The following is a 13,954-nucleotide window of genomic DNA, read 5'->3' as shown; positions in this document are numbered from 1 at the left end:
TAGCCTCCTACTTACATTCCTGGGTTAAGAAAATGACTTTTAAAGTGGAGGATCTCCGTACGCCTAGATTTTTGGATGGATTTTTCTAATTTTAGTGACCCTCTTTTGGGAATGGACTGTAATTTCTTATACATTACTTTCTTTAAATCACATACTTTCTTTAAATGTATATGCTATAGGATGGAAAAATGAATATCTTCTAGCTCACCTTTTATGGCAAGACCACTGGCTTTCATGGACGGGAAAAAAGCTTTAATTAATTTGTCAGTTAGCAGTGATGAGATGCAACGGGTTTTCCGTGCCCCTGTAGGGGCCTCCCATGGGATGTAGGACAGAAAACTTGGAGGCTCTCCTGGGCAGAAGATGCAATCTATTAGTCATTAAGTACCAGAAAGCATTTCCTAAAACTTGTTTTATAATATGGTATTTATAAGAGTAGTATTATAAAATTATATTTATAAAATTGTAAGGCCGGGCGCGGTGGCTCAAGCCTGTAATCCCAGCACTTTGGGAGGCCGAGATGGGCGGATCACGAGGTCAGGAGATCGAGACCATCCTGGCTAACACGGTGAAACCCCGTCTCTACTAAAAAATACAAAAAACTAGCCGGGCGCGGTGGCGGGCGCCTGTAGTCCCAGCTACTCCGGAGGCTGAGGCAGGAGAATGGCGTGAACCCGGGAGGCGGAGCTTGCAGTGAGCTGAGATCCGGCCACTGCACTCCAGCCTGGGCGGCAGAGCGAGACTCCGTCTCAAAAAATAAATAAATAAATAAATAAAAAATAAAATTGTATTATTCTATAAAATGGTATTTGGTAAACTACCTTTTTGCCACACAGATTTTTAGACTCAAAATTTAGTCTCAAAATTATCTCCTCCAAAAACAATAGCTTAAATCCAATATTAGCAGTAGGTAAATAATCCCATTCTAGCAATGAGAGAAAAACCGTAAAGTTAGAGTAGCTTAAGGAAGAATATTTTGGAAAGAAGTATGTCAGCTTTAATTTCTAATTTACTAAAAGGATTAGTACTCAGTTAAGTTTAAAAACACCACATTACTTCCTTAATGTTTCAGATCCCAAAATGAAATACAGAATATCTTAAATTTAAAAAAATGCCATGGCCATTGAAATTGTTGTGGTGCTCTGATTGCAAGTCATTATGTGTATTCTGTCATGCTCTAGAAATACTGATTTCAAAACTAAATAGCAATAGAATTTTTAGCTTGATGATTCATAGAAAACATGGGCAGTAAGAAAAAAATCTATACACTTTACATACTCCCTTACTGAAACACTTGAAAATTCTAATTTTAGAAAGTTTTCAAAAATCAATATTTAAGAAAGATTTTAAATGTTTATTTACAATGGTCCCAGGTTTTACTGATGTAGGTAATAACTGTTATCTGGTACACATCTTTTTTTTTTTTTTTTTTTTTTTTACTATTTTAAAAACAAAACTTTTTATTATAGATTATTTCAAACACAGTGCGCAGCTTTGAAAAATATCATTCATTCATTCATTCATTCATTCATTCATTCATTCAATAAACGAAGGGACAGACTCCCAGATAAGCAACTGCAGAGTGGGTATGCCCAACCAGACCTCAACTCCGTCCCCAGTTGTGATTGTCTTCTGTCTAAAAGTTGTGCAGACATTGGCTGATGCTGCCCAGATGTGGAGAAAGATGTAAGACAGACAGCCAAAAGAGGGGTTCTATTTCACAAAACAGAAAGAATAGTGTGGTGACTCCTGCCACCAACCTTCAATAATGACCAACTCATCCAGTTTTGCTGGTCCATACTTACCCTCCAACTTCCCCATCCCAATTATTTTTTTTTTAATTTATTTATTATTATTATACTTTAAGTTGTAGGGTACATGTGCATAACGTGCAGGTTTGTTACATATGTATACTTGTGCCATGTTGCTGTGCTGCACCCATCAACTCGTCATTTACATCAGGTATAACTCCCAATGCAATCCCTCCCCCCTCCCCCCTCCCCATGATAGGCCCCGGTGTGTGATGTTCCCCTTCCCGAGTCAAGTGATCTCATTGTTCAGTTCCCACCTATGAGTGAGAACATAAGGTGTTTGGTTTTCTGTTCTTGTGATAGTTTGCTAAGAATGATGGTTTCCAGCTGCATCCATGTTCCTACAAAGGACACAAACCCATCCTTTTTTATGGCTGCATAGTATTCCATGGTGTATATGTGCCACATTTTCTTAATCCAGTCTGTCACTGATGGACATTTGGGTTGATTCCAAGTCTTTGCTATTGTGAATAGTGCCGCAATAAACATACGTGTGCATGTGTCTTTATAGCAGCATGATTTATAATCCTTTGGGTATATACCCAGTAATGGGATGGCTGGGTCATATGGTACATCTAGTTCTAGATCCTTGAGGAATCGCCATACTGTTTTCCATAATGGTTGAACTAGTTTACAATCCCACCAACAGCATAAAAGTGTTCCTATTTCTCCACATCCTCTCCAGCACCTGTTGTTTCCTGACTTTTTAATGATCGCCATTCTAACTGGTGTGAGATGGTATCTCATTGTGGTTTTGATTTGCATTTCTCTGATGGCCAGTGATGATGAGCATTTTTTCATGTGTCTGTTGGCTGTAGGAATGTCTTCTTTTGAGAAATGTCTGTTCATATCCTTTGCCCACTTTTTGATGGGGTTGTTTGTTTTTTTCTTGTAAATTTGTTTGAGTTCTTTGTAGGTTCTGGATATTAGCCCTTTGTCAGATGAGTAGATTGCAAAAATTTTCTCCCATTCTGTAGGTTGCCTGTTCACTCTGATGGTAGTTTCTTTTGCTGTGCAGAAGCTTTTTAGTTTAATGAGATCCCACTTGTCAATTTTGGCTTTTTAGAGGAAAACCTAGGTAGTACATTCAGGACATAGGCATGGGCAAAGACTTCATGTCTAAAACACCAAAAGCAACGGTGGCAAGGTCTTCTAATGCAAACTCAGGGACTGGGTGGGGTGCTGATCTTTAAGCTGATAGTCATTGATGTCTATAGCAAAGACGAGCTGGAGAGACAAGGACCTCCCTAAAGCTCCCTACAAATTTAGAGACTCAAGAGGACAGTGTTGATGATATTGAAAGAATCATTTAGTTATTCATCCCATTAAAACATTTTCTAGAGGGCTTGTTATGACCTAGGCACTGTGCTATTCAGAAAAGAATAAGGCTAACAATGATCCAAAATGAATTGTATGCCATATTCTAGATTTATCATCTTTAAAAGCTTGTATTGACAGCCTAGAAAGGTAAATAGCTTTACTTTGTTAGGGAGCTTCTAGTTTCTACAAATTTGTCTGTCTAGTATGCTAGATATCAAGGTGAGAAATATTTAGATTGTTAGTTTCACACTCTGACTCCAAAGTTCTCAACCCAAAGTAGTACCTAACCTTCTAACACTTATCAATTTCAATCAAAGAGCTGGGGGAAAAAAAGCTTTAAAAAAGCTCCTCCTCCTTGAGAGTGCTAGTAATGCAGGGCAGATGTGATGAGTAAAGCAGAAAGAAAAATATCCATCTTAGCACATTTCATTCCTTCCCTCAGAAAGATAATGACATACTGATTTTTTTTTTTTAATTTCTCTAAGGTGAGAACTAAAAGGTCTTAGAAAATAAACATGTAGTGCCTCTGTGGAGAAAAGTTTTGTTCATCTCTTTGGCTTCTCACTCCTTTTTTGGTGAGAAAGTACTTTTTTTAATAATGTGGTCTAGGAGGGAGTGTGTACTCTGCCTCTGTAGGTTCTAGTTTCATAAAGGAGCCAGAGAGGTCAGAGACAAAGCAGATGCAGGATTCAGAGCTTCAGGCCAGAGATATCTGCAAGAGCCAGCACAGCACCCACCAGTTCAATTTCATGAAATTGAATTTTCCCACAGTGATAGATGCTTTAGAAATACAGGACCCCAGGTCAGCACTGCTCAACACACACACACACGAACACACACACACACACACACTTTGTGCCTTTGTTCTTAACCTTTGAAATAGAGAGTAAAAGGTACATACCTAATTGAAAAAAATTTCTCTTCCTTTAGGCTCTTAATAAGCTGATTATCTCTCAGTTGAAGGAGCAAACGCCGGCATTTTCATAGTGTCATGCAGCAAATGGCCTCCCAGCAGGTGTGTAGTAGCTCAGTTTCAAACACAGCTGGTATTAGGTTCAAGAAGATGAGACTGAGAAAAGGAGTTCCATCTCCACCTTTAATCAGTGGCTCTCTGCAGCACCCACCTCAGCAGGTGATCTGCATTCTGTATTCACTTTTTCTCCTGCTTGAGGGAAAATGGAAGGTGGTAATGAGAAGAGAAAGAAGACAACTGCAGGTGGCCAGTGACCCAGCCATCCTGGGACTATCACTTCCCTTGATTGTCCGCCCAACATACACATACTTTGCTTTTCTAATTCTAACTCTATGAACTTCCCTGGAGTTGGGCCCTGGCAACAGATGTGCTAAAAGTTTTTAAATCCATTCTAAATATCACAGTGCCCTGAGCAAAATAGTTACCCCCAAAAATCGTAAAGATAGAGAACAGAAACATGAGAAAATCCAAGCTCACAATATCCAAATCCTGTTCACACATTCAAACAAATTTTTGTGTATTAAATATCTATTGAGTGACCACTACAGGACAAACACGGATGGCCTTCACAAAAGAGAGGAAAATAGCGATAGCTCATGCCCCAAGAAGCTTGCCTGGGAGAGACAGAACATAGGTCAAATGAGTGCATATTGCAACAATGTTTAGTGCTAACAAGGAGAAGTTCAAAGTGCAATAAAGGAAAATTTTAGAAGAATTTATCTGGACTGAGGGGAGATGTACAGGATGAAGAGGAGTTACTAGAGGTGGAGGGTGGAGGGAAGAGGAGCGTGCATTTCCAAGAGAGAACACAGCACAGGCAAATGTCCTGTGGTGGGAAGCAGCACCGTGAGAACTGTAGGCAGGACGGAGTGTGTGGACCACTAAGGGCTGTGTGGACATGGTATGAGATGAGGTTAAAGGGTTTTGTGTCCTATGTTAAGGACCTGCGACTCAATCCTAGAAGCAGTGGAAAACCATAGAAGATTGTTCTTTTGAGGGCAAAGAGGAAATGTTTTGCATTCTAGCAAGCTCTCTCTGGTTGCTTTAGTGAAAATAGACTACAGGCAGCCAAGGATTCAGAGAATCGTTAGGTGGTTTCTGAAGGATTCCAGGCAAAATGGATGGTGGCTCTGGCTAGTGCTGACAGCAGAGATGGAGAGAAGTAAACAGAGCTTAGATGACTTTAAGAAGTAATTGGTATATTATTTTGGTATTCACAACTCCAATAACCATTTTTTACTCATTCATTCATTTAAAAAATCATTTCTGAAATGCCTGCTATGGGCTAGACTGTGAAAGAATAATTAAAATGAATAAAGATACAGTTCTAATTGGAAGACACTGCAAGGGTCCACTTAACAGAGCAGTCAAGGACATGGTTTTGCAGTCAGATAAATACTGGCTTCAATTCTGATCATGCTTTTAACCAGCTGTGTATCGGTGGGCAGGTCAAAGACCCTGAGCCACTTTTAGAAATGGAAATAAATGGTACCTACCTCATAGGGTTGTCATGAGGTAAAATGAGGTAATGCACATCAAATTAATGACAAGATGATTGCATTTAGAACATCTGGAAATTTTTTTTGGAGATAGGATCTCTCTATGTTGCTCAGGCTGGTCTCAAAATCCTATGCTGAAGTGATCCTCCCACCTCAGCCTCCAGAGCAGCTGAGACTACATGCGTGTACCACCACACCCAGTATAGACCATTTTTAATACAGAAAAGGTAGCTATTTTTCTGGGTTGTTAAACAATTAAAGAATCAAAAATACATAAATGTTGGTGTATTTGCAAATGTAATGACTTATTGGAAGGATACATGGATGTAAAATGGGTACTTGGAGAGCCCATTCTAGTTGGGTAACACAAAGTCCCGGTAAGCCAGCCACCTATCCTAGAAGTTGTGCTATACTTCCCACATTCTCTGTCCCAGATGTGTAAACCGGTAGAGAAGACACCTGCAACACAATCTGTATTATATAAATATCCCCTTCCATATCCTCTGTAAACATTAGTCACAACATCCACTCATGTCTGTAATGGCTGCAAACAAAACTATTACTTCCATCACTCAAACGTAGCAATAGACTAATACATAGACTAAAACCTGTACTAGCATACTGGTTTGACCTGCAAAACTTTGCTATTGTTATCTTTCTCATAAAGAAAACACTGTAGCAATGAATAACATTTTATATATAACTGCTAACAACTTTGAGCAATTCTGTCTTGGATGCTGATGCATTCATGAGTAGAGTGACATTGATGACTGGCTGGGTGAAGTCAGACCTCCTCTGTGTTTTGAGCAAGGAATCATTGAAGAGAATAAAGTTACCTTAGAAAACTCCCTCCATCAACCTTTACTCCATTCAAAAGCTTTTAGAGGAATTCATGTATATCAAAGTAACCACAGAACATTTCAGAATAAATAAAACTAATTTTGGAAGCAGTTTGAAAATCATTGGAATAATGGTACTGCCTATACTTGGTGTAGAAATGTTTATCAGGAAAAGAAGGCATCTGACGTCCAAAGTTAAATAAACACTTTAACCAATAAAATCCATGTAGAAAAAAACAATCTACCAAAAGGAATATTTATATATAAGGAAATTATATAAGCATTTCGTAATTTATAGTTTCATTTTCTTTAACTTTATTTTAATGATTAACTTTGGATGTAGTATGTTTTCAATGGAGTCTCCGAAACAGATCATAGATTTTAACCTTGATCCTATAGGAGATAAGGGTTCTACTCACAAAGGCACACTTGTGACCTTTACCCAGAGAAAATTTTAAGGCAGTGGTTTTCAAGCTGTTCTCAGAATCCTAATAGCTCTTCAGAGATGTCTCAGGGCTGCCATGGGGTTGGGGCAGGCTAGGAATTCTCCAGGTGAGTACAGCAAACTCTGGCCCCAAAACAGTGTCATCTGTTTTATTTGCTGGTCTTCAGCACTAAATTTCACTTGGAAAAAGTTTGCTGCTTTTTTTTATTTTTTATTTTTCATTTCTTGAGACAGGATCTCACTCTGTTGCCCAGGCTGGAGTGCAGTGGTGTGATCACAGCTCACTGCAGCCTTGAGCTCCTGGGTTCAAGTGATCATCTCACCTCAGCCGCTTGAGTGGCTGGGACTACAGGTGCATGCTGCCATACCGAGCTAATTTATTTGTTTTATATTATTTTGTAGAGAGGCGAGTTTTGCTTTGTGCCAAGGCTTATCTCGAACTCCTAAGCTCAACCAATCCTCTCACCTTGGCCTCCCAAAGTGCTGGGCATACAGATGTGAGCAACTACACCCAACCAACTGCCTTTAAAAAAATGAAAAATTATAGAATTAGGATTTCTGAAAAATACAGGTAAGGAGGCTATCAGGTGAATGTCCCCAAAGCCTCGGATCTTTTTTTCCTCTATAACCATTCTCTGTTCTTCTTGTTATTCTTCTTCTTTGTCTTTCTTTCATCCCTTAGATTTTTTCTTTCTCTTTCTTCTCCTCCTTTTCCTACCACTTCTCTATAATAATAAAACACTTATTCAGTATTTAATAGCAGTGGTAAGCCTTGTTGATGATTTTTTTTTGTATTCCACAAATATTGCTGTCTCAAGATGTTTGCTGCTGGAAATTTAGCCCTGTTGTATTCAAGAAGATCCAGGTACAAAAGATGTTAATGTGCACAGAAGCAAAGCAGATACTAAAATAGGTTAGTAGAGGCAGGGTGCAGTGGCTCATGCCTGTAATACCAGCACTTTGGGAGGCCAAGGTAGGCGGATCACAAGGTCGAGAGATCGAGACCATCCTGGCCAACATGGTTAAACCCTGTCTCCACTAAAAATACAAAAATTAGTTGGGCGTGGTGGTGTGCACTTATGGTCCCAGCTACTCGGGAGGCTGAGGAAGGAGAATCGCTTGAACCCAGGAGGCAGAGGCTGCAGTGAACTGAGATCACACCACTGCACTCCAGCCTGGTGACAGAGCGAGATTCCTTCTCAAAAAAAAAAAAAAAAAAAAAAAAAAAAAAGGTTAGTAGCATGCGAGTTACTAGAGAAGTTTACAGCAGAGGTTCTAGAGTCAGGCTGCCTGGGTTAATAATATTCTCACCCAGCCATTTACTAGCTGTATGATCTTGGGAAGGTTTCTCGATCTGTGAGCCTCAGTTATATTATCTATAAAATGGAGATGATATTATTCTCTGCGCCATCTGTCTATTGTGAAAAATAAATGAGTAAAAACACACAAAAAAGCCGAGAACAGTACTTAGCCTGTGACAACTGTTCAATGAGTGTGTGTTTGTGTGTTTTAAATGTAAGGTGTTTTAAAAGCAAGAAAGCCTGGGAGTAGTAAAGGATTCTGGGAATCAGTGATAAGCTGAGTTTTGAAGAATGACCAGATAATTATCTTCAACAGACAAAGAGGAGGAAATGATATTTCAGGTAGCGGGACCAGCATCCCAAAGACCCTAAAGAGAAAGAACACGTCATTCACTGGCTGCTAATATGAACAATAACAATAACCGGAAAACTGCTAAAACATGAAAAGCACAAAGGTATAGAACAAATACTTTCCTTTAATTCCTTTATTTAGAGATAATAACTGAATAATTTGATGGTTTCCTTGTAGACTCTTTGTAAAGCCTAGATTTTAGAGCGATGAGTTCATTTTTAAAATGCCTTATAATCTATTTGTTTTTCTGGCTATAAATTAATTATGAACATTTGTCCATGTCATTATTCTTCTACAACACAATTTTAATAGCTACGTAGCATTCCAAAATATCTTTAAAACTTAAGAAAAAGTCAGGAAACAACAGGTGCTGGAGAGGATGTGGAGAAATAGGAACACTTTTACACTGTTGGTGGGATTGTAAACTAGTTCAACCATTATGGAAAACAGTATGGCGATTCCTCAAGGATCTAGAACTAGATGTACCATATGACCCAGCCATCCCATTACTGGGTATATACCCAAAGGATTATAAATTATGCTGCTATAAAGACACATGCACACGTATGTTTATTGCGGCACTATTCACAATAGCAAAGACTTGGAATCAACCCAAATGTCCATCAGTGACAGATTGGATTAAGAAAATGTGGCACATATACACCATGGAATACTATGCAGCCATCAAAAAGGATGAGTTTGTGTCCTTTGTAGGGACATGGATGCAGCCGGAAACCATCATTCTTAGCAAACTATCACAAGAACAGAAAACCAAACACCGCATGTTCTCACTCATAGGTGGGAACTGAACAATGAGATCACTCGGACTCAGGAAGGGGAACATCACACACCGGGGCCTATCATGGGGAGGGGGGAGGGGGGAGGGGGGAGGGATTGCATTGGGAGTTATACCTGATGTAAATGACGAGTTGATGGGTGCAGCACACCAACAAGGCACAGGTATACATATGTAACAAACCTGCAAGTTATGCACATGTACCCTACAACTTAAAGTATATTAATAATAAATAAATAAATAAATAAAAACTTAAGGGTATTTCAATTTATAAATAGCATACTACTTCATACATTTTTAGTACATATTAAATATTTTCTTTGAATAATATCTTAGAGTTGGAATTGCTAGGTTAAGGAGTATGCCCATTTTAGGGTTTTGATATATATGAACTGTCAAGACACCCTTCAGAAAGATCATGTATAAATAGAGAATGTTTTGATTGTCCTATTTGGTAATGCAAGCACTTGCAAAAGGATGTGCACCTCTCCAAGAGTAAGAAATTTTAGGCCAGGCGTGATGGCTCACACCTGCAATCCTAGCACTTTGGGAGGCCAAGGCAGGCAAATCACAAGGTCAAGAGATCGAGACCATCCTGGCTAACATGGCGAAAACCCGTCTCTATGGAAAATACAAAAATTAGCTGGGCATGGTGGTAAGTGCCTGTAATCCCACCTACTCAGGCGGCTGAGGCAGCAGAATCGCTTGAAGCCGGGAGGTGGAGCTTGCAGTGAGCCAAGATCGTGCCACTGCACTCCAGTCTAGCAACAGAGCGAGACTCCATCTCAAAAAAAAAGAAATTTTATGGGTGAGAACTGAGTGCATACATAACAGAGTGCATACATAACATGCAGTTAATTAATTGTGGGGCACAGCAATTAATCTCATGTCCAGAGGAAAAGATAAGACAAAAGCATGAGTTCTGGAAGATTAAGATTATCATGGGTTTTTGCTTGGCGCTCTGCCAGGAGGCAAGGAGAACAAAGTGGCTCTGTTCTCAGACACTTACTCAGTTTTGTTACATTTCTGGTAATATATCTATTTCGTAAGAAAGTATTCCTCCTATTTGGTAAATTGATTTATGTCACCCCCAGTCCATTCCCATTAGTGACTACAGCACTGTCTGTCTTATTCCTGCTCACTCTTCACTTTCACTGGGAGTGTGTATGAAAATGGATTTCCATCTTTGCTATTAGGTAGGTCTTAAAGCTAAATCAATTTTTTTTTTTCTTAGTAAAAAGCACTTTTGCAGCACAAGGTGAATATTCAATGAAGACCATACTGGAGGTTGGTCGGATGAGGAGGTTCTAATATGTGTTAGGCTTTTACTGTGGACTATCCATTTGCATACATATAGCATTTAATCCCCCAATAGCTCTCTAGGTAATTATTATTATAACTATCACCATGTTACCAAAGGTGTAATTGAAACTCAAAGAGATTAAGTGATTTAGTGATCATGCTGCAAATAACTAGCAGAGCGGGCATTCTGACCTCATTCTGCTGGTTGCCAAAGCCCAGCCTGCTTCTACTGCCTCCAAAAAACAGGAACACCCCAGATGAGAATTCCACACAAGCTCAGCCAGGCGCAGTGGCTCACGCCTGTAATCCCAGCACTTTGGGAGGTGGAGACCACAGGATTACTTGAGGCCAGGAGTTCGAGACCAGCCTGACCAACATGGCAAAACCCCATCTTTACTAATAACACAAAAATTATCCAGGCATGGTGGTATGTGCCTGTAGTCCCAGCTACTTGGGAGGCCGAGGCATGAGAATCATTTAAATCTGGGAGACAGAGGTTGCAGTGAGCCGAGATTATGCCACTGCACTCCAGCCTGGGTAACAGAGCTAGACTCCATCTCAAAAAACAAACAAAACAGAAAAAAAAAAGAACTCCACACAAGCTTATTCTAGGAGATACTTTAGGGGATTTTCATTTTTCCCATTGTTTCTTGGGATAATCAAGAAGTCTAGATTGACATATTAAAACAAATACTTGGTTTAAAAAACAAAGGCCCAAGGGAGAAGAGGTTTGGTTCTTTGAGAAAGGCCAGGTGACAAAAGCAACAGGGCACAGAATAGGTGTTCAGTTACTATCTTTAAATGAGACATTGCAAGGTACGGGTTGTTTTCAGATTGTTGCTTTACTCTTTTCTTTCTTCATGATACCACCAGCCGGCCATTCACTGGGATGACAAATGAAATTAGAATATGATTTGGGGGCTGGTTTCAGATCCTAGCTTCAAGGCTTCTGGCTAGAGTCCTGTGTAGAACTTCAGATCAATCTTGGCCAAGACAAATCATTTGCATTAGAAACCCAGAGCTGAATGGACCGTCTACGAGTGTGTGTGGTGGTATTTAGGGGAGGGAGACAGTAATGTTCAGATGAGGATGTGTGAGGAGGACACTTGCTTCCTGATACTGCTTTTGACAGTGTAGGGAGAATTCTTCTCTGGGTTGCCTCCGCAGGCCGAAGGGCTGTGTTCCTTGCACTTTGACCTTAAAACAAACTATCCTTCTTGTTCCAAGGACCTCGATTTCCCTCTGAACCTAGGCTACATCCTTAAGAAGGAAATGGAAGTCCAAAACAGACTTCCAAGAGACGGGGTTTCACCATGTTGGCCAGGCTGGTCTCAAACTCCCAAACTCAGGTCATCCACACACCTCAGCCTCCCAAAGTTCTGGGTGTACAGGCATGAGCCACCTTTTGACGTTTTGTGCTCTAAAAAACCACCATATGGGGATCAAAGGCAAGTAATTCATCATCACAGGTGTTGAAAGCTTAGGAGCCAATAAAATTTACTAAACTGATGGTGGAAGGGCACTACAGATGAAGACTCTCCCTAATCTAAAAATAAAATATTGCAACAGGAGACACAACTTTAGAGTGCATGCAAAGCGGGCAGTGGCAGATACTTTCTATATATCAATGCTAGTGTCACAGAGGTTATAAGCTCAAATGCCTTTGTACCAGGCCCTCAGGTTAATGTAGGAAATTGTAAAACACCTGTTTCTGAGAGTTATAAACCATTGTTTTACAACTGAGTATGGGGTATTTGTGTCATGGAATGTATGTGCCTCATGTTCAAATGGAAGAAAAAAATGAATGAACATTTTCTTTCCCTAAATTTTTCACTGAAAGAATGAGGAAACAGGGGTAGTCTTCTCATGTACTCTTGTACATATTCAACAGACATATTTTAGCTCAATGAAAAGATTCGAGAGGCCAAAGTGGCAGATCGCTTGAGCCAGGAGTTCCAGACCAACCTGTGCAACATGGTGAAACCCTGCCTCTACTAAAAATACAAAAAATTAGCCATGTCTGTAGTCCCAGCTACTCAGGAGACTGAGGTGGGAGAATCACCTGAGCCCAGGAAGTTAAGGCTACAGGGAGCCACGATTGTGCCACTGCACTCCAGCCTGAGTGACAGAGCAAGATCCTATCTCTGGAGATAAGTCATGTGATTTCCAAGAGGCAGCCGTGGGTGAGTTTCAAAAAAACCCTATTATGCCTTCCTTCAAGGCAATGGGTACAATCTTGACTGACATTTACATAATTAAGAGAGAAAAGTGACCCCTCCCAGAGCAATATCTGTTCCTAACAGTGCCTTCCATCTATACCCCCTGGAGATATTAGGACTGGAAGCCTTTAAATGGCATCTTTTCTTGCATAAAATAAAGAGCCCTCAGCCAGAAGCATCCCACTACAAGATCACAAAGGTATGATAAGCCATGTTATAGAGTTTGTATTTTATTCCAAGAGGAGAATCAGAACTGAACAGTCTTAAGTAGAGGAGAGACTTTGATTAGATTTTTGTTTGGGGGAAAATACTCTTAACTGCTGTGTGGAGTTGATGTTGAAAACAGCATCACTGGAAGGTAAGATGCCTGTGAGGAAGCTGTTGGAAGTTATAGTGGACCAAACTAGAGCTGTGACAGGAATGATAGAAATAAGTGAAGAGATTTAACCTAGTGGACTTATTTGTATATGAGACATGAGGGAGAAGCAGGGGTCAAAACGGACACCCAGCTTTTCAACTTGGACAAGGATGAATGCTAGAGTTAGCCACTTACACTAGGAACACAGAGGGAGGGAAAGGTTGGTGGGAAAAACAGATAATTATCAACTTTCTGGGACGCCTCGAGTTTGATGCAGATCTGGATTGAAACCGGGTCTCCCGCCATCACAGTCCAGGCCCTCTAATGCAACACAGGGAGTGCTCCCAGAGAGATGTCCAGAGGGCAGCTGGATGAATGGGCCTGGAACTGAGGAGAACTGTCTGGCTGAGACATGAATCTGTGCATCATCAGAAAACAGATAATACCTAAAGTTGTGGAAATGCAGGAGCTCTTCCAGGGAAATTGTGTAGATTGGAGAAATAAAAGGGTACGTATCTGGCCCTAGGAAACACCAGAATAAAAGCAGATGAGTCTCCATGGGAGGCTAAGAAAGAATAGCCAGAGAGGTAGGGAGACCGCGAGAGTCTTACTTCAGAGAAACCAAGATGACATAAGATTTCAAGAAAGAAAACGTTGTTAACAGAGTCAAATGCTGCCAAATGAAGAAATAAAAACTGCAGCAAAGAGCCACTTTTCAGTTTAAATGCCTTCAAAGACT

The sequence above is a fragment of the Macaca thibetana genome, chromosome 1 (genome assembly GCF_024542745.1).
Source record: "Macaca thibetana thibetana isolate TM-01 chromosome 1, ASM2454274v1, whole genome shotgun sequence".
NCBI lineage: Eukaryota > Metazoa > Chordata > Mammalia > Primates > Cercopithecidae > Macaca > Macaca thibetana.
This window is presented reverse-complemented; position numbering follows the sequence as displayed.